General features: G+C 42.1%; 1 long non-coding RNA gene across 3 annotated transcripts in view; it reads right to left on the reverse strand.

Moving 5' to 3' along the window:
• The window catches only part of LOC310677908, a 109,400-nt gene that overhangs the window by 38,704 nt on the left and 45,595 nt on the right, over positions 1–25,101 (reverse strand). Inside the window, exon 1 of one of the 3 annotated variants that reach the window (XR_014511508.1) lies at positions 10,685–11,114. The exons of 1 other annotated variant lie outside the window; for it this stretch is intronic. This is a non-coding gene — a long non-coding RNA (uncharacterized lncRNA). Of the gene's footprint in view, positions 1–10,684; positions 11,295–25,101 lie in introns of those variants that run through there. One more of the 3 variants, XR_014511509.1, reaches the window with a different exon arrangement.

Raw genomic sequence — 25,101 nt, forward strand, 5'->3', positions numbered from 1 at the left:
GATAGCAGGGCCTCGTGTTTAATTTTAAAAGAATGATAGTGTTGATAGCGACACTTCAAGAAAGTGAGCAATTTTTATATGGTTGACAATTAAAATCAGCAATAAATGGTGGGACTTCCTGTGTTGGTCTCATAATTGGTTTGACATGCAACCTGTAAATTAGGTTAAGCCAATGGGGTTTGGGTTACGTGAGGATTTTAACCTGTTTTCTCCAGTCCAACACACTAACCATGTTTGCAAGGATTTCATCCAGGCTATTTCCCCCTCTACTTTGATCTTCCTGAAGCGGATTATCTTGCAAAGAAAAGAATTGCAGCTACACAGACTGCATAACACCAAATAACTTTCTCCTCTCAGCTGCTGCCTGCTGAGCAGGAAGGGAACTGAAAAGTCCAGGTGAAATTCAGCTGTGAACTATTTCCAGCTCAAGGGCCAGAAGTACTCCACCCTTGGTTTAAGGATGGGCATATCTGTCAACTTTGGTTTCTTGTAGTTTCTCATTTTCCCACCCTTAAGCTCTCCACATTTTCACATCAGTATTCTTATTCACATTATATTATATGATCTTCACTCATTCAGTAAGGCTTTTTATAAAGTCCCCCATGATATTCTTGTGGAGAAGCTGGTAAATTGTAGTCTGGATTGGGTAACCGTTACGTGGATTTGGTGTTGGTCGACTGACCCAACCCAAAGAGTACTCATTAATGGTCCTCGTCATCCTGGGGAAAAGTGACAAGTGAGCAGCCACAGGGTTGTGTCCTGGGTCCTTTGTTGTTCAATGTCTTTATAAATGATGTGGACGAAAGAATTGAAGGGATTGTTCATAAAATTTGCAGATGACAGCAAACTTAGTGGGGTAGCTAGTGCCGAAGAAGACAGAATCAGAATTCAAAATGACCTTAGCAGATCGGACAACTGAGACAAAATTAACGAATGAATGAATAGGGACAAATGTAAGGTTCTACACTTAGGCAGGAAGAAGCAAATGCACAAATATTAAGATGGGGAGACACCTGGATTGCCAGTAGTACATGTGAAAAGAATCTAGGGGTCTTAGTATACCACAAGTTTAACTTGAGTCAACAGTGTGATGCAGCAGCAAAAGCAGCTAATGCCATTCTAGGCTGCATCAACAGAAGTATAGTGTCCAGATCAAGGGAAGACATTGTACTGCTCTATTCTGCCTTAGTCAGATCCCACCTGGAGTACTGTGTCCAGTTCTGGGTGCCACAGTCTAAGAAGGATATTGACAAGCTGGAACATATGCCCAGGAGGACAACCAAGGTGATCAAGAGTCTGGAAACCAAGCCTTATTAGGAACAGTTGAGGGGGTCTGGAAAAGAGGAGACTGAGAGGAGATATGATAGCCATCTTCAAATATCTGAAGGGCTGTCACATGGAAGATGGAGAAAGGTTGTTTTCTCCTGCTCTGGAGGGTAGGACTTGAAACTATCAATTCAGGTTATAAGAAAAGAGAGTCTGACTAAATATCAGGAAGAACTTTCTGACAGCAAGAGCTGTTTGATACCGGAACAGACTCCCTCAGGAGGTGGTGGTCTCTCCATCATTGAAGGTTTTTAAGCAGAGGTTGAATAGGCCCCTGTCATGGATACTTTAGGCATCTGTTTGGCCATTATGAGAACAAAATGCCTTCCTAGATGAGCCACTGGCCTGATACCTCAGGTTTTCTTATGTTCTTATGCTGACAGTGAAGTGTTTGCTACAAAGCATGAGTAAATGTGGGTTGGACTTCAAACTTTACTTGTTTCTCATTGACAGACAGTCTCCACTTTACACAGCTAATTAAAAATAGCTGATGGCAAATCAAAGTTTTGATATAATGGCTTTCTTGCTGCATCAGCCCATCTTCTCTAATAGCTGACAGAAACTGCTTTGTTTTAGGACGCCATCCAAATGTGTTACAGCAATCTCCAAATTTAGTTTATTTTCATTAGTATGCTGAATGGCCTTCTAATCCATCTCAGCTAATCAGTCAGTCAGTTTCTGGCCTATATTCTACACTATCCTTCTGTAAAATGCTAGCACCTATTTACAGTAGCTGCTCTTTGAATTGGGGGCGGGGGGGGGGAGACTATTTTAGTCTGTTCTAACTTTGCTAGCTTTCTGTATCAAATGAACCATCCCTTTGTGTTTATATGATGCATATCTCACCCACTGAAGTCAACAAGAAATATGCCACAGCATCAGATCTGATGAAGGTTTTGGCTAGGATTTATGAGAGAGGAATGGCTCCGACATAGCAGCATCAATGTACTGACCACTGCCCTTGACATTAGTTTGATCTCAAAATACATACTGCACTTTATTCCTACAAAGGACTCAAACCCGTTAAACATATATTTGAAACATTAGTGCCACTCATTTGAGTTTGAGTTACAGCCCCATCTTAAGACTTCTTGTACTGGTTGATACCAGCTTGTGTTGTGATTTATCAGCAGACATTCCAGTACATCTTCGCAACATATTAACACTGTCCTGGCAATACTGAACAGCCAGATATGCAGTGAAGGCCAGTAAGGCAATTGAATGCCAGCATTTTCCACCCACCACTGTTCAACTGCCACAGTGCTGGGGAAGGAAAAGCAAATTGTTATGCACAAACTCAATCTTGGAGTGGGTCGCTGTCTATCCCTTGGAATTGACTTCCTTGAAATTACGGTCACCAGAGAATGATGAAGCTTCTATGACATAAGGTTTATTTACACAGGCTGAACATAATGCTATGTGCTGGGGTGCCAGAGCTTTGTGGGTGCAAGGCATCCATAAATCCAAGAATTAGTAAAAGTTAGAATTAATCAAGGTTTGATTTGATTAAACTGTGTCAAACACAGAAATTATTGGGTTTAGCTTATGCTAACAAGCCAGACATATCTGACAGGGCTAGCTGAGAGTAAGTCATTTAGGAACAAAGCAGAACAAAGCTCATCAAGGAAACCAGCAAGAGAGCGAAGATCAGGAGGGGGAGGCCTCCTCCAGCTGTGTGTTGGTGGGCAGAGACCAAAGGTGGTAGAGAAAGTGGGGGCAGAATACAAAGTGGGCTGGCTGTGCAGGCTGGAAAAAAGGAAACACAGCTTTTTGCTGTTCTTTGAATCCAATGCTGCGCCTAAGGAGAAGGCCAGACCCGTTCGGGCTGTGAATACCCTTCATCTAGGTTCAGGTTGTATATATGTGTAAATACACCATGTATCACAAAAACACCACAGTCTCTGCTGTGCCTCACTGTCCCAAAAGGGAACACAGAACCTTGTAAGCTTGTCTGATACCCCTGGAATCTTACATCACTGGACAGAGATTGGGGTGCAGTGTTAGAAACTCAGATATATAAGCTAATCACCAATGGCATCTTAAACCTAGGTTGCAGTCGTCACAACAGAATGTCTAGGTACCCCCCCCCCGAGTTGTTGTTTTTAATTACTACTACTACTACTACTACTATTATTATTATTATTATTATTTTATTTTTTATTTTTTTATTTCATTTCTATACTGCTTTATATTTTAAATAAAAAATCTCAAAGCAGTTTACAACACATTAAAACATCAAATAAAACAATCCAGAATAAAGCAAATTCAAGCTTCAAGGAATGTATTTCAGATCCTTCTTTAAGTGACAGTATTCCGGAAAAAGCGTCTCCACCCCCATCGTTCAGCCCAGACACCAAGGTCCAGCTCCAAGGGCTTTTTGGTAGTTCCCTCACAAGAAGTGAGGCTATAGGGAACCAGGCAGAGGGCCTTCTTGGTAGTGGCACCCACGCTGTGGAACGCCCTCCCATCAGATGTCAAGGAAATTAAAAACTATCTGACTTTTAGAAGACACCTGAAGGCAGTCCTGTTTAGGGAAGTTTTTAATGTTTGACATTTTATCATGTTTTTAATATTCTGTTGGGAGCTGCTCAGAGTAGCTGGGGAAACCCAGCCAGATGAGTGGGGTATAAATATTAAAATAATTATTAAAATTATTATTATTATTATAACATGTTTCCCCATATTTATTTACCTACTCAATTTATATAGCTTCCCCATAGCAGAAGTACTCTAGGAAACCAGTGTGGTATAGTGGTTAGAGCGTTTGACTAGTACCTATGAGATCAGGGTTCAAATTGCCAATCAGTCATGAATTTCACTGTGTGACTTTGAGCCACTCAAAGCCTCTTAACTTACCTCACAGAGTCATTATAGGATTAATTGAGGAAGGGGTGAACCAGCTACTCCTTGGAGAAAAAGGTGAATATAAATGCAATAAATAGGCTCTTCTGCTTAGCTGCTTAAAAAAGCTGGAGGGGCACTTATTTAGCCCATGTGGCTCTTTACATAAAGTTCTGATAGATTTAATCAACAGATGCAAGCACTGCCTTCATAGCTACTTGTGTTATCTGGTGCTTAGAGAACAAAAACCAGCATTTGGATTGTAGGCTTTCCACATCTCCACAATCCAAGCGCCCAGCAGCACAGAACAATTACAAAACTTTCACAGGCTGAAATTCTAAATCTCACCCAACAAAGATATACATAGGATTTCATTGAGAAACCCTCAGTTTGCACCACAAACTCTTCCCACCTCCATTCAGAGAAAACCACTTTAAGAGTCACAGTGTCCCCAAGACTTCAGTGTCCCTCAATGACCCCACTCCAAAATTTGTTTAGATTTTAAGCACCACTGTGATAATTAGAACTTAACCAAAACATGTTGGGTTTAGAAGGGGATAGGGTTTGGAATGCATAAGTCCAGATTTTGGCCACTCCTCATAGAAGCAGGTTTCACAGTTGCTTCCCTCCCACAATCCCCAAGTAGCTTTCCTTCTCAGGAGGCACTATCTGATATTGCTTCAACTTCTCTACTCATCAGTCATCCTAACTCTGGGATGTTACTGCCAAATACAGTCTGCCTCTCCTTGTAGAGGCATGCACAGATCACAGGCCACCTAACCCCTAGTCCATTCCTAACTTTTGCTTCTGCCAAAAGGCCTTTAAGGTAAACTCTTACCTGCTCACCACCCCAGTAGCACTCCCAACATCCATCAGGCCCACCCATACACAGGTCCCATTATCCTCCCCAACCCACCCTTAAACCCTGACTCCTGAAATGTCAATATATCCCAGGGAGTTACTTCACATGTATCCCCACCATGCTCACACACACACACACACACACACACACCAAGGCAAGGCTTGACACGATCCCTTCACATGTCTTGAAACCCTGCCGGCTCCACATGTTGATACTCTTCAATGCTCTTCCTCACACTCCTTCTGTGTTTTGTATCTCCATGGCACTCTTAATAATTGCCAGCTTTAAAAGCCCCCACCCAACTTTACCTAGAACAGAGGTGTCCCAAGGGAACACAGACTGGGTGGCCACAGCTGGGTCGGGTCCCTGCAAGAGCCCTAGAGCCAGGGGAGGAAGGACCAACAGTGCTGCCAAGGCAGCAAGAGGGGAGCCGGGGGAGGGGGAGGAAACCCACTACGGCCAGCCATTGGGAGCCAAGCTGGGTGAAGAAGTGGGTGGGGGCAATGGCAGTCAGATGCTCTAAGCGCACCCCAGAGAAAAAGGGAAACAGCACTGGCTGGCTGGCTGGCAGATGAAGCAGGGCACCTCAGAACCAGCTTCCTGGCTCCTCCCTCAGGACTGTCTGGCCCTGCAATGGAGGTGAGGTGAGGGAGTGGGAGTGGGAGTGGGAGAAGCACATCTCAGGGTAGACTGGCCAGCCCAGTGTGGCTGCTCCAAGGCTTGATCGCTTTAGCAGTCCTCTTTTCTAGAGAAGCCCAACTAACAGCAATACAAATCATGAGATTGGAATAGGAAACCCCCCCCCCCAATTTTGTTTAACCCTAACTCAATTATAGTCTCCTTACGAGTAATTTGATTTATTATATTTCTATGCCACTTGTTATTCAAATGAATCCCAAAGAAGCTTACAAACAATAAATAACAATGATATGATAGAACATAACAGAACATCACAAATAAAAAAAAAATCATACAGAATAACAAATCATCAGTGAGTTACAATCTATAAAACACTGTTAACAAAGCAACAACTAAAAAAATAAACCAAAGAACAAATTTAAAACAAGTCATATTATATGATTAACAAATCAATACAGCATTTATTCTATAAAAGCATATTAACAACGTTAAGAAAATAGCAATGGAAATATAAACTAAGCACTGTTAAGATCATACACACATGACCACTGACATACAGGGTGAACCCTGTGAGAGAACCACCTCACCAGCTGCCTTTACAGGCAGATCACTACAATAATTTATTATCAGGACATATTGAATTAGTGTCATGTACTTGCCTGAACAGGGTAAAAACTTGATGAAGAGAATTTCATCATTAGTAAAAAACTAAGGAAACAACTGTCAATCTATTTTTAAATCTGAAATAAAATGATAAGATACATGAATACTCCTATACACTAGCTCCTCCTATATTGAAATTTATACTTTCATGAAATTACATTAGCATGAAACATATAACAGATTTTTTAAAAAGAATTCCCATAGTATTTGACTTGCGTTTATATTCTACCTTTTGTTTTCACCAGAAAATCACATATGAAATGGCTTTTTTTTTTAAATGTAAGGTTCCAAAGCATCAATGCAGGCCAAAGGAATAAATAAATAATTTTTTAAAAAATTTATACCCCACCCTTTCTGGTTCAGAAAACCGGGCTCAGGGTGGCCAACAACAAATTTAACACACTTACTTGTGATAGAACAAAAAACAACATAAAATACAGTATAAAAGCATGAATAACAATAAATTCAAAATTCAAAAATCAAAATCCATCCAATAAACATTAGATGATCACCAGGGCCAGCAAGGAGGCCAGGGGAGAATTAGCTGTGGGATCCCAGAGCGGGTAATCTTCATAAAAAGGGGAGGGGGAGGGAAGGAAGGGGAATAAAAGATCAGGCTAAATTCAAATTGAAAGCCAGGCGGAATAGCTCTGTCTTACAGGCCCTGCAGAAGGAGGTTAAATCCTGCAGGGCCCTAGTCTCATGGGACAGAGCATTTCACCAGGTCGGAGCCATCACTGAGAAGGCCCTGGCCCTGATGGAGGATAATCTGACATCCTTAGGGCCCGGGACCTCTAAACTATGATTATTCATGGATTTTAAGGTCCTCTGCGGGGCATACCAGGAGAGGCGGTCCCATAAATACGAGGGCCCTAAGCCACAAAGGGCTTTAAAAGTCAAAACCAGCACCTTAAACCTGACCCTACACTCCACTGGGAACCAGTGCAACTGGTAAAGCACTGTGTGAATATGCTCCCATGGCAGGGACCACAGCAGCATTCTGCACCCGCTGGAGTTTCTGGGACAGTTTCAAGGGCAGCCCTGCTTAGAGTAGTCAAGCCTGGAGGTGACCATCACATGGATCACTGTTGCCAGATTAATGCGGCAAAGGCAGAGGAACTTTCACTTTCCCTCTCTCCGCTGCAGAGTGAATATACCGTATTTGTCCGTCTATAGGACAACCCCGTGTATAAGGCACCCTCTATTTTTGGGGACTCCGATTTAAGAAAATGGGGGGAGATGTATCCGTGTATAAGACGCCCCTAATTTTTGAAATTATTTTTCAGGGGGAAATTTTTTGACATTTTTCAGGAGAGTAAATATGGTATTTACTCTGGATATATTTCTTTCACATTTACAAATACTAAGAATTATACAGTGGTACCTCCGGTTGTGGACTGGATCTGTTCCGGAGCTCCGGTCAGATCCTGAGGTTTCCGCAACTGGAGGGACTGCTTCTGCGCATGAGTGCATGGAAGTAGAGCACTACTGCGCATGTGCACGTGACGAAACCCGGAAAAATACTTCCGGGTTTGCCGCATATATATCCCGAAGGATATGTAACCAGAGGTGAACATAAGTAGAGGCACCACTGTATAATTTATTATTGATTGTATAATTTATTTTTATGCAGCTATTGTGGGATTTATGTGAGAGTCATGAGCACATGTTGTTGCACTTGCCTCAACAAAGCTTCTTTAAAGGGGAAAGCATTTGCAATCTTAAATGTTTGTGATATTTATGTTGTTATAAAAAACATTTATAGTTAAATATTTACAGATTTACAGATAATCTGCAAAGCAGCATTTCCATTTACCCCATTGTTATTTAGTGCCTCATAAGGTTAATATTTATTCTTTACTTTAGCTCTGATTTTATCTTTATTCAATATTTTTCTTTAACATTTTTGTGCGATCTACAATATTATTACTATAAATGGCACCTTAAACCACCATTATTTCTCCCATTAGTGCTAAACCCCAGCAACAGCAGTAGGATGTCCCACAAAAGGGATGATGGAGAATGGCTTTGTTGATTTGCTACATATCACTGCTGTTTTTGTTTTTGTTTTCATAGAAGGGTGGACATATAAAGTAAAACTTTAAAATCTGGAAGTTCACAAAACAGCAGGGAATTACTCAATAGCAGCTGGTCTGCCGCCGCCCCTCCTGGGCATAGTGGGACAGCAGGAAGGGCAGTGTGAAAGTAGGTGGAGCCACTTTTTTCTACTGATCCCACCCCGTGCCTTTAACAGCAGTTTGAAATGCAGAAATTATGCCCGCAAAACTATTCATGGCGTAACTATATCAAGGCGGGGGGGGGGGGGAGAGGAGATTGTGATAAAGGGGCTTTATTCCTTATAGCATAACACTGCAGCGCTCATTAGCTCTTTTTTTTGCATATCAGGCCCATAGCATCCATGGACACTACTATAAAAATACAGGATGGGTGTATAGACACCACCTTATACCGTAAACCAACTGACCGACAAACATATCTACATGCTTCTAGCTACCATCCCAAACATACCAAACAATCCATTGTATATAGCCAGGCCCTACGTTACAGCCTCATCTGTTCCAATTCTACAGACAGAGACTCTCACCTAAGAGATCTACAGCAAACCTTTTTAGAACTAAAATATCCGCCTGATGAAGTTAAACAACAGATCAACAGAGCCAGACTGATACCCCGAGAGAACTTGCTGCAAGACAGACCCAAAAAAGAAAAAAAACCAGAACACCACTAGTAGTAACATACAGCTCCCAAGTTAAAGCAGTTCAACGCATCATCAGAGATCTACAACCTCTCCTACACAATGACAGTTCTCTTTCTCAAGCTCTGGGAGGAAGACCTTTCATTGCCTACAGACAGGCACCCAATCTTAAACAACTCCTCACCCACAATAATACAACAACCAGACTTAACATAGACACTGCTACCAGAGCCAGCAATAAACCTAGATGCCAACTTTGCTGCCACATACATCTGGACAACACCATTACTGGCCCCAACAACATCAAACATACCATCTCAGGACTATTTAACTGCTCATCTTGTAACATTGTGCATGCCAACAAGTGCCAGCAGTGCCCTTCAGCTCTCTATATTGGACAAACAGGCCAAACCCTACGCCAAAGGATAAATGGACATAAATCTAACATCAGGAATCACAAGACAGAGAAACCAGTAGGAGAACACTTCAGTCTCCCAGGACATTCTATACAAGATCTCAAAGTAGCTGTCATATTACAAAAGAATTTCAAAAATAGAGAAGAAAGAGAAGTTGCTGAATTGCAACTTATTACCAAACTTAAAACCACGGAGAGACCTGGTCTGAATAGAGACATTGGATTATTATCTCATACATGATAAAGCTATTTTTAGCCATCTCGCCCCTTGCTTTTTCCTGTAAGACCGATTGCAGTCTAAGAGTCATCAACAGGTTTACCACACCTATCAGCCAATCACCCATTCCCACCACCCTTCTGAGTAATACCCCTCCCTACCCTCTCACTATATATATATAGGTCCGGTGACTTCTGTTTCAGTGTATCTGAAGAAGTGTGCATGCACATGAAAGCTCATTCCAATAACAAACTTAGTTGATCTCTAAGGTGCTACTACTAGAAGGATTTTTTTTTTATTTTGTTTCAACTACAGCAGACCAATACAGCTACCTAACTGTAACTTACCAATCCTATACACAAATGTTTTATACCCAAGTACAAAATTGGCTCTTGAGAAGTGATCCTGAGATTCCTGTTAGTTTGTCTACAAACAGAAGCACGCTGGAAATGAAAAAGGTTCTACTTTATTTCCTCCCTGGAAAGTTGTAGAGAAATTTAGGAAATTCTGCAGCTAGTTCTATGGGATTCCTTTTACAATGTTCTGATCAGCGTACTGAGACCAGCACAGAGCTCAGCTGCCTTCCTAGAAGTTACTAGTGAATAGTGACAAAGGGTATGCTCAGAATATTATGCTGAGGGGCAGCTGGTCAAGTGCAGGGGTGGGAGCCTCAGTTGGGGGGGGGATATGGCCCCCAAGGCCTCTCTAATCTGGCACTCAGAACTTTCCCCAGGCCACCTGCTCTCCTCAGGCCACTCTTCCTACTGGCCCTCCTTTGCCCCCTGAGTGTTTCTGCCTGGCTGAAATGTGTCCTTGAACTCAAATAATGCCTCTTGGTGCTGTTGTGTAACCAGCCAATAAAGGCTTATCAAGGGGAAAGCAAGTTTTAAAAAATAAATAAATGCCTGGACATACTAGTCATGCTAAGCACACACACCCCATAGTTAGCTCCCTTTCCCCTTTTGTAGCTTTGTTTGAGGGAAAAAAATTAAATAAAAAACTCACCCACTGAGATGATTTTCTCCCCTGATGCTGGGCTCCACTTCACTCCAGCTTCTCCAGGTCCCTTCTATTTTCCTCACATATATGCAAACAAATATTCTGCCAGCAAGGCCACAACATACATATATTTGCAGTCAGCTACCTACCCAGAGACACGCAACCCCCTCTCTAGAAAATGGCCGCTCTAACCCTTAACAAAGTCGAAGAAAAGTACTGCAGCTGGGTTGGTTGGGGGAGTTAATTAGGACTGCCCTGTTAAAAACTACTGCAATTCAATTGGCTGGAGGCACTGATGATCTGTCTGCTACACGGCTGTGTTCTGAAGACCTCCTGACACGCTAAGGGAGTGCAGTGATACTATCTAGATCTAGATACATGTTCATTCCAAACGGTACAGTAGGTAGAATTTCTCTATGACGAAACGTAGCTTTTCTCAAATTTTGTTCAGAGTTCTGCTAAGTTCTGCTAAGGGACATTCCCCAAAGAAAGAAAGAAATGTAATGGTATATGGTAGGCAAGCATGCACAATGTATGATTTCCATTGAGCTGCGCCCATGGGAATTAAACGCAGTATTCAAGCAGCGGTCCTGGGCTTCCCTCCCGCTACTTTGCTTTCCTAGCTTCCAAACACCGCGTGTTGCTACAGGTTACCAAGACGGGAAAGGGCACAGGAGTGGGCAGCTTAGTGCAATGCAGGCACAGCAGCTCCTCTCTGCCTCGCCCATCCCCCTTCTCGTTCACTAGTAGAGATGTGAGTCGTGTGAAGCACCCTGCCCGCGCGGCACTGCTAGTGGGCTAAGTACTTGTCATGGGAATCCCTCTTCTGCCCCTTAGCACCTTCCTTTGAGCTGCAGCCTGTCAGCAAGAGTTAAATATGCCGCTCCTTTAATGCTGATGGAGAGATAAGAACTCTTTCTGATAAGAGCCAAAGCCTTAAGGATGACAAACAAAGGCTTCTCCCGTCAGAGGAGATCAGGAGATCAGCAGCAAAGTTTTTCAAAGTCTCAAAGTTGCTGCTTTTAAAAGTTGCTGCTCTGGCTGGCTCTCCCTAGCTTCCTCTACCAATAATCAATCTCTCTCCCTTTAAAAAAAATGTTTAAAAATAATTTGCTGCAAGGATTCCAGCAAAGCTTTTTTTAAAGTGCAGGGTTCTGCTACTGCAAAAAAGTTTTTAAACTAGGGAGGTAAGGAATTGTTGAAATGTGGCTGTGATTATTCTCCTCCTGACACAGGGGCAGGACCTAGCAAGACAGTGATTGTTCATTGGATGCATATGAGGGTGCCCACTTCCAGCTAAGCCATCCAAGAGACTGAAAATGGACTGGGTATCTCCTGCTATGAAGGGCAGGACTCAAACCAATGGCTTCAGGCTACAAGAAAGGAGATTCCAACTAAACATCAGAAAAAACTTTCTGATAGTAAGAGCAGTTCAACAGTGGAACAGTGGTCGTGGACTCCCCATCACTGGAGGTTATTAAGCAGAGATTGGATGGCCATCTGTCATGGATGCTTTAGCTGAGATTCCTGCATTGCAGGGGGTTAGACTAGATGACCCTTGGGGTCCCTTCCAACACTACAATTCTATGATTCCCAAGAGACACTGAGTGATTTGATGAAGGGGGACAGAGATAGCATATATTGGCTGGGAGCTGGCAGGTAAGGCAGCTTTGTTGTAATGAAAGCACCAGGTGAGCCTCCCTGAGAAGGGCATTCCACAAATGGGGAGCCACCGCAGAAAAGGCCCGTTCTTCTGGCTTTTAAGATTTTGGAGTTCCAGGATTTTTGGGAGGACTAAATTCAATTGTTGTAGAAAGAGATGAGATGGTGTTTGCCACTTTTCTACTTCGAAAGACAGCAGTGGGGAAGGACTGTGTAAGGTACTGCTGCGTAGAGTACTGCAGTGTACAAATTTTATAAAATAAGTGAATGAGTGAATGAATGAATACCGTACATCATGTACAGAAAGGGGCACAGTCTCTACCATTTCCATGGAGATACGGGGGAAGACTCAGGCAGGGGGAGTGGAAAATCTCTGCCAGTCAGTGCAGCTAAAGAGTGTGATCTGTGACCTTCCAGATGTTGTTGGACTATAACTCTCATCAGGCTAATGGGAGTTGAAAACCAACAATATCCAGAGGGTTACGGGTCCCTCATTCCTGGTGTAGAGACAATACTGAGCTAAATGGACCAATGGTCTGACTTGATATAAGGCAGCTTCCCGTGTTCCTATGAATGAAGAGCATTAGAGTTCTTCTGTACAGTAGACATAATATAAATTAAATAATGCAAAATTAACTAAAAACTTTATAAAAGTGCACAAAATTGCAAGAGCATGGGGCAAGTTCTGCAATCCTACGCACAGATACCTGAGCATATGTCCCATTGGACTCAGTGGCATTTACTGCTGAGTTGCACTATCTGTGACTTATTAACTGTAATGTCAAAGGCACAACCACAATCGCAAACAAAAGCCTATAGCTTCCAACACTTAACAACAAACACAACTGAGGCTTATTTTATCAGTGTGATATACTGTGATTTGAATGCCAGGAAAATGCAGCATCCCTGAATTCTCCTTTGAGAGAATACAAGCAGCAAGCTGTACACTGCTCTACAAAAAAGTATGCAAAACCCTCCAATTACACAGGATAGGGACATACATTCAGGATCTTTTAATGTGGATTAGTTAACAATTTCATCATCCTGCTTTACAAGATTGGGGTGGTTGAACAAGGTAAAAGGGAGGATTGATTCCTATCCTTCCAGTGCATGCTCTTGGGATTCTAATTCATTCTAGTAATTGTAACTAATGAGGATGTAGGAATTTTATCCAGATTCATTACAGTGAAGTAAAATTATATGATGATGTGTAGGTTGCATTGGTTTCTTCTCTATCCCATAATATGGCAATGTTGTGTTTTAAATCCAGCGACTCTCAAATTACCAGATATATTTTATTCAGTATTCTTGAGTCTGTCCAATTAAGCTAGACTCCGGTGGGCCTGGGATTTATGTCATTCTCCTTCTGGTTTTATCCAGAGCATCCATCAGCCTGCAGACCCACCACATACGTTATATCATGCAAGGCCATGGCACAGCGGAGTACACTGAGCCATTCAGGTGATCTTTAATAAAAACTGCTGAGCAGCTCAGCTAATTGAAATCGCCAGGCAATTGCTATTGTCCATTCAGCTGCAAACAGAACAAGAGGAAGTATTATGCCTGTAAGTTACTGGCCAGAATTCAAGTTATTGTCTGATGGATTTTCCATTTGCAACTAAGAATGTGTTTGTTGTTTCATTTAATGAAACACGTTGCGTTACAATAGGCAGCATTTGTGAAGGTAGTGTTCTAAGCATTTTCTGTTATTGTAGTCTATAGGCCTGCTCATTCCTTCCTCCTATTTGTGATTGAACACCCTAAAAATGGCATACAAACCTGGAAGATTCACTTAGAAACAGGTCCAGAGCCAAAAAATCAGGGATACTGGTGTGTGTGTGTGTGTGTGTGTGTAGAGCTCCTGACAGTCAGGGTGTTGCATACTTTACAGTTTGTGTAATCCTGTTCAGGCTGGTCCATTAGGGCAAATGGGGTGTTACCCCCCAACCTCAATCTGCCTTCAGCCAGCCGCCACCTGCCTACCTACCTACTTACAAGCATTCCCAAGGGTGGCACTGGCTGTCAGCTTCATCCTTAGTCCGAGTGTTGCCCTTGTAGAACTTAGCAAGGAAGAGGATGGAGGCAAACCTAGAATGTGTTGGCTCTGCCTTTATTGACTCTGGCTTCACCTACTTTTTGGGCTCACTGGTCTTCTGCCTCACTAGTTCCCATGGCCACCAACCACCACACGGCACTGGCACTTTACTGCTGCTCTCCATGTTCTGTGGCCACACAAGGGGCTATGTCCAAAATAGTGAGAAATACAGGAAATATACCCACTTTTCTAGGTGTGAGTGTCTGTGGGCACACAAATGAGGTATATAAGCTATTTGAGGAAGAGTTGTTACCCAAATTTTGTTGGGGAACTGTAGCTATGAATACTTTGAAAAAAGAAGAAATTATAATCAGCAATATCCTTGGATTGTTGCATTTTTGTCTGGCTCTTTTTGTTGTGCCCAGTTAGTCAATACAGAGCAGCTGCATTCTGTCTCCCTCCCTATTTCTTTCTCCAAAAAAAGAGACACTTGTTTGATTGTTCTTCACATCTGACTGCACACGTACCATCCAGCTGCTCCTCAGGCATGGCAGGAGGAATCCAAATGGAATTGGCCATACTTCCCACCTGCCTCCATCTTATCAAACTTCTCTTGAGAAAGGGTATGTGTTGTGTGTGAGAATTCAAGGGATGGGAGGGAGCTAGAAGTCCGAGGTCAAGATTTGCCATTCTGTCTTAGTTGATGCTTATTGATATCCCTGTCCATGAGCTCTCTGTGTGCAACAGTGAAATGTTAGCAATCTACCTTGCTGGGCTGTTGTAGAATAAGTGAGAAGAAAATAATTGTCATCTACACACTGAGCCTTGGCTACAGGTCCAGCAATCAATCTACTTACATAAATGTTCATGTCTCCCTCAGCTACAATGGCTAATAAATACTCCATTCTGACAACTGTATTGAAGATGAGGGTGTCCCCCCCTCTCCTGGGAAATAATAAACTACTGCATCCTGACTGCCATGCAGCCGTCTTGACCTCATTTATTAGACTACCCATTGACCTTTCACTATAGCTTAGCCAGACCTATCAAAGGAGCACACACATTCAGGAAAATGGGCAAAATTAATTCTTTGTGCAAATCCCCTGGAAATACTCTTCTGATAATGTCGCTATTTTATTAGGCAATTGAATGTTACTTTTAAACTCTTTTTTTAGTCACTCAGCAGAGTGTTTTTAGAAGGGCCTCTCATTTTTGGCACTGCAGTTTTGGGTCACCTTGTTTGTGAAATCTAAAAGACGTAAAGCACAATTTATACGCACATGGTAAGAGCGCTTTCACACACAGTGGAAATCATTTTCCTGGGCATGGTTGAGTGCTTGTCTCATCAAGTGTGCAGCTCACTAAAAAGCTGCTGTTGTCCAAAAATTGTGGCTCAAAGTTACTGCAAAATTACCTTATGGTTACTTTTCCATTTGGCAATTATCACATGAATCACAATACTGTAAATGGACAGGAATCAACAACACAAGTACAAATCCATTTTCATAACAGTGTTTTCTGCATCTAATAAAAAAGGCAACTGAACATTCTTTCATCTTAGGTAATCTTGGGTTTGTTTGAAATGTGAACATGTTATACAGAGGTCTTACTGGTTTATGCAGGCAAAGCATTTTGCTCAAGATTGGTTAGCACCACTAGAGCTGTGGGGAGAATATTGGACAGGAGTCACCAAGGATCCCCTTCAGCGGAAGCCTTGAACAAGGACTTCTGCTTTTGCTTTCCCCACCCCCACCTCTGCAACCCCTGAATTTGGCTCTGGGCAGGTCTGAAGAACTCCCAAAACAGCACATGGTGGGGAAAGAGGGGGGATTGTTCCTTCTGGCAAGCTGAAATGCTTGCACAGACAACAAGTTCATAATAGAGTGGCATTGAATTCCACCCATTCATTATGTTTATTTTGCATGTGTTTGCATGAGTATACGGTACAGGCAAACATCAGCAATTCTCACCCTCTAGGGAGACCTGCTTGAGCGATTTACCATCAACAGCTATTTAAGTTGAAGTCGGGCACCCATTATCTTTAAAATATTTATATTTCAGCAGAAACAAACAGCTTTACTGTAAAGGCAATGTGAGCACATCAAGGTATTAAACTTACAACTCCAAAATGAACAGAAGGAAATTGCTTTGCCATCCCATACCTAGAAATTTTGCGTTTATGAGAAGAGTGTCATTTATATTTTTCATTCAAGAAGGACACATAATGTAAAGATTGTAACATATTGTGCTGTGATAATGTGAAGTTCTCATACCAGGAAGAGCAAGATCTGCCACATTCTGCAAAGCTAACCAGAATCTGGAAGCTGCAATTACTGAAATGTGAAATGATAAAGGGTTAAGCGCAGTTACCTTCTTGTACCAAGTGGACAAACACAAATTCAGATGGTTGCATTCATATTTAAGAAGACTTATATTTTGCATCTGATCACCCTATTCTCCACAGATCTCTCCCTAACATTTTGTCATCTTCTTCCTTCTATAGCTAAACTTAATGTAAATAGAACATTATATTAGATTTTATTAAAGTTTTAAAATTACAGTAGTAGCATGTATCTTGCCAATATAGTATGACAAATATCAGAAAACTGGGTTGTGACACATTCTTTCATGGGCACTCCTATATCTAATGAAAGAGTTCAGTGAGCTTTCTCTCTTCTAAAAGTTAAATCAGCTAGCTTTCTCTGTCCTCACCCAGCTTGGCACATGTGGATCACAACATGCTGGCCATGTAGAAAAAGAGACTGATGTAGTGCTCAAATTACAGAGAATGGTGCATCCTATTCTATTGTTTGCCAGACCCTGCTGTTTCTGGAAGACTGAAGTGGCCATAAAGTTGGGTGCAGTCAGGAAGTGGGGTGTGTACATTTCCATAAGGGCCTATAAGAAACTGCTGGATTTGTATGTGGCTGTCCCTTGGGGTGATTCATAGTACTTCAGCCAACAGCCTTTTCACATATTAACCTTTTGGATTGACTCTGCTCACCCAGGCTGACTATTAGGTCCTTCTAGGCAGGAAGATGTATGTTCCAGCTGAGGCTTGCTCTAGCAACAAGGTCTTCCCAAGCTCTGGCAAGGTTCTGTATTCTTGGTTGTTGTTCAATTCTGCCTTCTGATTAGTCATACTGTCCTGACTTAGTATCTCTTAACATCTCACCAGTAAATGCTAACATTTGCCATATGTCTGACATTTCTATATTATTTCCAGAATAAGATCACTAATACACACTTGATTTCTTAACTAATGTTGGCCCTTGTAAAACAAATGAACATCTAATTTAGGGTTGCTATATTTTGAAGAGCAAAAAAAGAGGACACATTTGCTGACTTCTGCTTTTAACTATGGATCTCTATGATGACTCTCATTATGAAAAAGAGGACGTGTCCTGGAAAAAAAGGACATATGGCAACCCTATTAATTATCTGAGACATCTATTACAGCTACTTACCTAATAGCATGTTATCCCCCCTATACACACACACTTTAGAAAAAACAACAATTTACAATGTGTTTACTGAGGCTTGTAGAGATATTCCCCCAAAGTATTTGAAAATAGAGTTTCCTTCCAGCAAACACTGAGAATGAGGCCACAATGCATGATGCACGCCTGTCCCTTAGAAACCCAAGATTATTTGTTCTCCAACTGTTCAAAAGGTAATTAAGGAGCATTGCATGTTCCTCAATTAATGATTCCTCATTCAATGGGGGGATCTTTGATAATAATTTGTTTTAATCAGGGTAGAGACTGTGAAACGGGGGGTGGAATCCTCTAAACAATTCAGTGAAGAGGAACAAGGAATTTTTAATCAAGCAGAAAAGCTCTAAAAGGTTTGAGGGACACATCCATCATAAATTAAGCTTCCTGTTTGTTTCTTTATTCAGATCCCATAAAACAGCATGATAATAATCTTCAAAGGCCATTTTATCAACTGGAGGTAAAGTTTGTGGAAGGTGTGAATGATAAAAAACCAGAAGTGGAGTCCAATAAATGATACACATTCTTGAAACCTCCTTTTTCAGTGTATCCCAGTTCAGTCCTATGAGCCATCTCTGAATGCTATTCTGTGTAGAGAATGGAGAACCCAATCCTTAAAGTTTACATGTTTGATTTCTTAGCAGTTTCATCCTTTTGTTCCACTGTAGGATGTAAATAAGAGAAAGGTGAGGTACTGTTAAGGTTCAACACACTACATGTGTTTGGCAAGTGCAGATCAGAGACTGAGCCTTTTGTGGCTCGAGGACCCCCAACCCCCGTGAGGTGGAAATAAACACACAAGGACGCGTGGTATAAGGTTTATGGGCATGGAAAAGGCCACAACTTTATTGGTTACTGCAATGCAAAGGTATTGGCTTAGGCATTGGATGACCACAGCAGAGGGGTTGAATCATCAGTAGGGTAGGCGGAGCCAGTTGATGCCTATCCAACTACAGGCTCACCCCTGATGTCACCGGGGTCGTGCCATGGCCTCCAGCCAAGCAGGCATCGGACAGAATACACGACCGCCGGATTCCTTTAACGGAATACCCAAATCGAAGGCGTAGGCGATGGCCACACCTAGCCTTCCCACACAGCATAACACCCAAATCCAATGCCTAACCTACCCACCAATACCACAAAAGTTGTGACGATTGCTACGAGGTAGGCGAAAAAACCTATAGGCCTAATGCCAACAGGAAAAACTCCTACCAGGCCCCCAGACAACCGGGCGACCAACCTAAGGTCCATAGCAAGGCCAGAAGAAAACTTGAGCCCTGAGCTAGAGGGAGTGGAGGGTGGGTGACTCTCGAAGCAGCGACGTAGAAAGAGGCTGAGGAGGGGGCCGGCCCCAGCATATATACTAAGGTCAAGCCCTCCCCCTCTACAGGCGGCTCCAGGTGGGAGCCGCCTCCTGGGCGTGAGGCACTGGCCAGGTGAGCCGGAAGAAGCAGGGGCTCCCGCCCCTGCGTGGGCGGGGTTGGGGCTCCCGTCCACAACCACTCCCCTCCCTTCTGGGAGGAGAGTCTTTCTGTCATGGTACCCAATTTACAGAACACACTCCTCAGTAGCAGTTGCATGACACCACCATTATTATCTTTTTAGTGTTATGTTAGCTATAGAACAAGGTCAGGGGAGTCTTTGGCCTTCCAGATACTGTTCAACTACAATTCCCATCTTTAATAATTGGACATGCTGGCTAGGGTTGATGGGAGTTGTAGTTCAGTAATATCTGGAGCATAGCTATCAACTTACAGATTTGAAAATAAGGGACCAGCAGCCTTGAAAATAAGGGAGCAGCAGCCAAAATAAGGGACCTGCAGCCTCACCTGTTCCAGGCACTCCAGTCTTCCTGTCCTGCAATCTGGTCAAACTCATGCTGGTAGCTTCGGGAACACTGTCCAACCAACTTTGTAACCAGAGGTTCAACTGAATAGAATCTGAATCACATGCACCACAAGGCCTATGCAGCCTCAACTTAAGATGGCTCCCCGGCCTGGCTTTGCACTGCAAAGTTTGCAGCAGCACGTGCAACAAAATGGCGTCCAGCATTCAAAAACCCCCTCAGCTTGCATTAACTAGCCACACACAAGGCATGCAAGCTCCACCCCCCAGTCGTTCTTAGACTTCTTATTGGGTAAGCAACACAGCCAAGCAACACAGTTGGAGCCTCCCTCCTCCCTGGCCGGCAGGGAGGGAGGGAGAGGAGCTGCTTCCTTTGAAATTTAAGGGACACCATTTAAGGGACATTTAAGGGACATCCATCAATAAGGGACAGCACATGGTGCTGGAATAAGGGACTTTCCCTTCAAATAAGGGACACTTGACACCTTCAAACCCCCTTTTAAACTCTCAGCCATTCATCACCTACCTCTCATGCTCTCCCCATTTCACATTACCATAATTCTGCTATTATACTTGCCATAATAATAGTATACCTTAACTACTTTAGTATATGTGTATATATAATATTATATACAAACACCAGAACATCATAGGGTTCTCTATAAAGATCTGTATTTTTAAAATGCTGCAATATTTTTTTGTTTGTTGGGAAAAATTGTCCCAGTACATGACTTGGCATTTATTCAAGGGTCATCATTTTCTGTCCTTGGGGAATATATGCTCTGATCTTACAGGGCACTTATCCATCCAGCTCAGAGCAATTTAAGAATCGGGGGGGGGGAGGGACGGACGGGGGACGACACATTCCAACCACTCTGTTCTTTGTCTGTCTTGTTATTGCACAAAACAGCACGTTTTTATTTGCTGCAGTCTCAGAGAAAGGAGAACATCACAGCTAGTATTAGGACCAGACACTTCCTTTAATCGTGATTTTTCTGATGTGCTGTTGCATTTTCCTGAATGCTGTTTTGTGCTACTCTGGCACAAAATGCATGGCAATGCTTTGTGACAGAAGCAAGGCTAATGAAAGGTTTCAGTTTCCTTTTTGTACTTCACTTTTATACCTGTTCTGCCTCATCTCCTCAAATCTTACAATTCTGACAGGCGCTAATACCTGCCAGTTATTAATCGTGTTGCATGACCTCCTGGCCTCTTAGTGTAATTAGATGTGTGACCTATTGCTCTGTCATCTCAGAATAAGTACCAGCATTGTAGGTTGCTTTTCATAAATTTCATTTGTTTGCACCCTTCTGTTGCCAAAGTTGTTGTTCTTTTATTTTTATTTTTTTGTCAAAAAAGAAGTTTATGTTCTTTTACCTCCTGTAAATATTTGTAAACAGTTTCTCACATTCCCTTAATCAATATTTTAACATGTTAGAACTCCAGAGGGCAATATGAGCTGACATGTATCCTCAGCTATTTCCACCAGGGAAAATGTCAGTTCCTGCAGATCTGGAGACTTGACTAGGAGCTGACAACTTTTCAGCCAGCCCTTAGCAGCTGTGCCTTTAACACCAGCTTGATTTACAGCAATTTGGAATCTTGTGCACAGTTCTGGTTTCCACATCTCAAAAAAGGACATCAAAGACCTGGAAAAGAGGTGTAAAAAAGCGGGTGGGTGGGGGAACCAGAATGATCAAGAGGTTTGGTCTCTTTCCATACAATGAAAGACTACAGTGGGGGCTTTTTAGTTTAGATGACTTAAAGGAAGACATGGCTGAGGTTTATAACAGTATGCGCAGTGTGGAGAAAATAGATAGAGAAAAATGTTTCATCCTCTCTCATAATACAGGAAATTTGAGTTGCTCATAAAATAAGCAGTGGATTCAACACATGCCACATCAAAAAGTATGTCTTCACACAAAGCATATTTAATCTATGAACTTCATAGACAAAAAATGTGTGGTGACTTAAAAGGGGATTAGACAGATTCATGGTGGATATGTCTTTCAGTGTATTAAGCTATGAAAGATACCCTCCACTTTCATAGGCCAGATACCTCTGAATACCAGTTCCTGGAGACATATAAGGTGTGGGGGAAAGAGAGAGAGTGTTAGTCATCATTTCTTGTGTATGGGATTTCTAGAGGTGTCTGGGTAGACACTATTGGAAACAAGATGGGCCCTTTTTCTGACCCAGCAGGGCTCTCCATGGGCTGTTAATTAGCAAAGTATCATGTTTAGCTTCATGCTGTGAAACACCTCACCTATTAATTTATGCATACAAAACAGCTATATTATATACAGCTGCAGGGCATCTGAGTTCTGCTTCCAGTCCGCCAACTTTTTTTTTACAGGGCATTTATGCTTTTAACTGTTGTTTGACAAAGAGATGCAGGCAATGGGGACACGGGTCACCTGCAAAATGTATTTTGCTTGTCACATCACAGTTAAAGATACACCAGCCTTTCAGAGCTCTCTTATATGAGCTTGCATCAACTCTTCTTCAGGTCAGAACTGATCCTGAGCTTAAAGCTGAAACTAGGCTTGATTTACAGCTGTCATAAAACTGTCATTAAAAATTTGCATGTAGATGAAAAGTACATGTTGAGCAAATGAGAAAACATCTTGGGGGAAAATATGCGTAGATGTTGTTAAGCAACAAGTCTGGATTTAAATTATAGCATTTGAACTGGTGCCATCAATTTTCAAAATAGGTTGGCAGCAAATTAATTAAATAACTGCGGTCTGTCTATAATTCTGCATGAAACTGTGACGAGATGGAGCTTTGTACAGACAATTCTCCAAATGGAGGAGTGGGACATTTGTTGCACATTTTAGATTTGCCAAAACTTTACAGAAATCTTAATATTTAGCTTTAGTCATGGAATCCCAAACAACAGTTTGTGCTTAATGGTAAAAGTAGGATCCAACACTTGAAAAATAGGACAGGTGCTTCTTTTGCCACCTGACTCCGAAAACTGGGGAATGTAAAATTGAACTTATTCTCATGAGTTCAATACTCCAGTAGGCAGCTTGCTTATTTAAGTAGAACAGTATGCTGCCTCCCTTCTTCAGAGCTGTCTAACTGCACTATGCTGTAGTGACAATCACTACAAAAAAAGCCAATTCTTGCAGAATCCTTTAAATTGGATATTTCAACCATCAGTTTTATAGCTAAAGGCATGAAGTCAAAAGAGTTCAGAGTGATAACCTATACACATAGTAGTGCTTCAGAAAGAGATCTTTTCCTGATCTCTGAGCACCGGCTTTCAAACAACTGCACCACTATTCTGTTCTCCTAGGAGAACATATCAGATGAAGAAGGGGTCCCACACAGCAAAACACGTAACATCTGAAGAGAGCCCGCTTTGACAAATAGCACATTTAAGAGCTGCAGACATACTGCATGTACAAACAACCCTGGAAAGCAGGAATCAGAAAATGATATAGCAGAGACAATCACACTGTTTGGTTTAAATAATAAGAGCATGTTGTTATTATTTTTCCTTTGTTTATTACATTTATATCTCACCTTTATTCCAAGGAGCTCAGGGTGGCATACATGGTTCTCCCCCTTCCCTCCCCATTTTATCCTCGCAACAACCCTAGGCTGAGTGAGGGTGACCCTTGTCTCCCAGATCCCAACCCAACACTCTAACCACTGCACAACACTGGCTCTAAAAAGCCCTCTCAAAATAAAAGTAACAAATCTTTATAGTGCCGAGAATTAGCTTTCAGTTCTGCCCGAGGAAGACTTCTTGGTGACTGCAAAGCTTTCACCAGTGAAAGTTGTTCTAATAAAATATATAACCACTTTACATATTTTCGGGTTGTTGGTTTTTTTGCAACTACTGTCTTACCTGCACATCAACCAGTGACAAGTTCCTATTAATTCATGAAGCCAAGGTCTCGATTAAATCCATTGTTTTTTCTTCTAGAACCAGTCATGAATTTCTGTTCTCCATTTAATTATCTTCATGTCAGCAATATTTATAAGGTGCATAAAAAGGACTCTTGAATAAGCATATTTTAATACCTGTTTTCCGTATGGTATTAGTGTTCTACCAAATGCAGCACTAAATAAAATTTCCTCCTTGACTGGTACTTCCTTGCAACAGACAATAGAGCTAGTGCTAGAAATACAGTAGCATACTCTCATCGCTGTCACTTATTAAAATAATGATCTAAACCTCACCAACTCTTTAGGATGAGCTCCTCTGCCCTTTTCCAGCATGGAAAAGGATATTCAGGAGTTCACATGTGCACTTATAAATCCTTCCAAACTGCTTACTTACAAAGGAGAAGTCTTAGATGGACAGGATTGTGGATGATGTTTACTTCACAGAGAATAAGCCTTTGTGTGACCTAGAAGAATGGAAATGGTAACTCTTCTGGACAAGAAAGCTGGTTGTTTTGGGTGGTATTAAATTTAAATAATTTACACTCACACAACGGGACTGACCTCCTCTTCCCCATATGTGCCATCCACAAATCTGCTCTAGTGGGGTTTGGGAACCCCTAGAACAGATTTGAGGGGCAGAAGGAGAAGAGAAGAACTTTCCATTTTACAAGGAGAAATCCTTGCATTGACAGAATGTTGACCTGAGCACGACATTGGATTCCATCCCATGTAATTTGGGAACACTGGTATTAGACATCATACCAAATATTGGGGCAAAAGACTGGGCTCCCTCCACACTCTTATCTGGCACTTCATGGCATCTTTCAGGCCCATATGGGGCTAGGGTGCATGTATGGCACTTGTCCTATGCATGTGTTAACCCTATGCCTGAAGAAGGAGTGGGATTGAACCTCTTGCACAACTTGCCCCCAAAGCTGCATGTCTTGCCAGTCCCACTGTCTATTTATTGAGACTGGGTGTCTGCAAAGGGCAAACCTACACATGTAGGTCTCTATACAATTGGTAACTCCGATAGCATGGCTTTCCCATCAAGTGGACATATATGCTCATACACCCTTATGTGCACAGATTTCCCCTTTGCAGATGTCCATGCTCAATGCATGTATATTGAGGGCAGGGCTGGCAGCTGTGAAATGCCGGGAATGAGGCTGAATGGTGTGATCCAGCTCCCCCTGTACAAGTTAGCAATTCACACACTTGTGTTAACATGTACTCAAGGCATCTGTATTGACAGTACCTGCTTGCCCCTTCAGAACCTATTTTTTTCCATGTCCCCTTCTCTTTGTTATTGTCTTCTTTCTGTGCTGATCTTGGACTTTTTCCAAGCAAGAAATCCAGCTGATGATCGCTCATTCTGACATAGCATTGGAGCAGGAACATTATAAGTGGATGCCCATAATATGGACAGAATTTATTATTACCCAATACGGAGGAATGGTGGTGGGAATTAATGGAGGTAAAAT

The sequence above is a fragment of the Podarcis tiliguerta genome (assembly GCF_965153285.1).
Source record: "Podarcis tiliguerta genome assembly, chromosome: 5".
NCBI classification, from domain to species: Eukaryota; Metazoa; Chordata; class Lepidosauria; order Squamata; family Lacertidae; genus Podarcis; species Podarcis tiliguerta.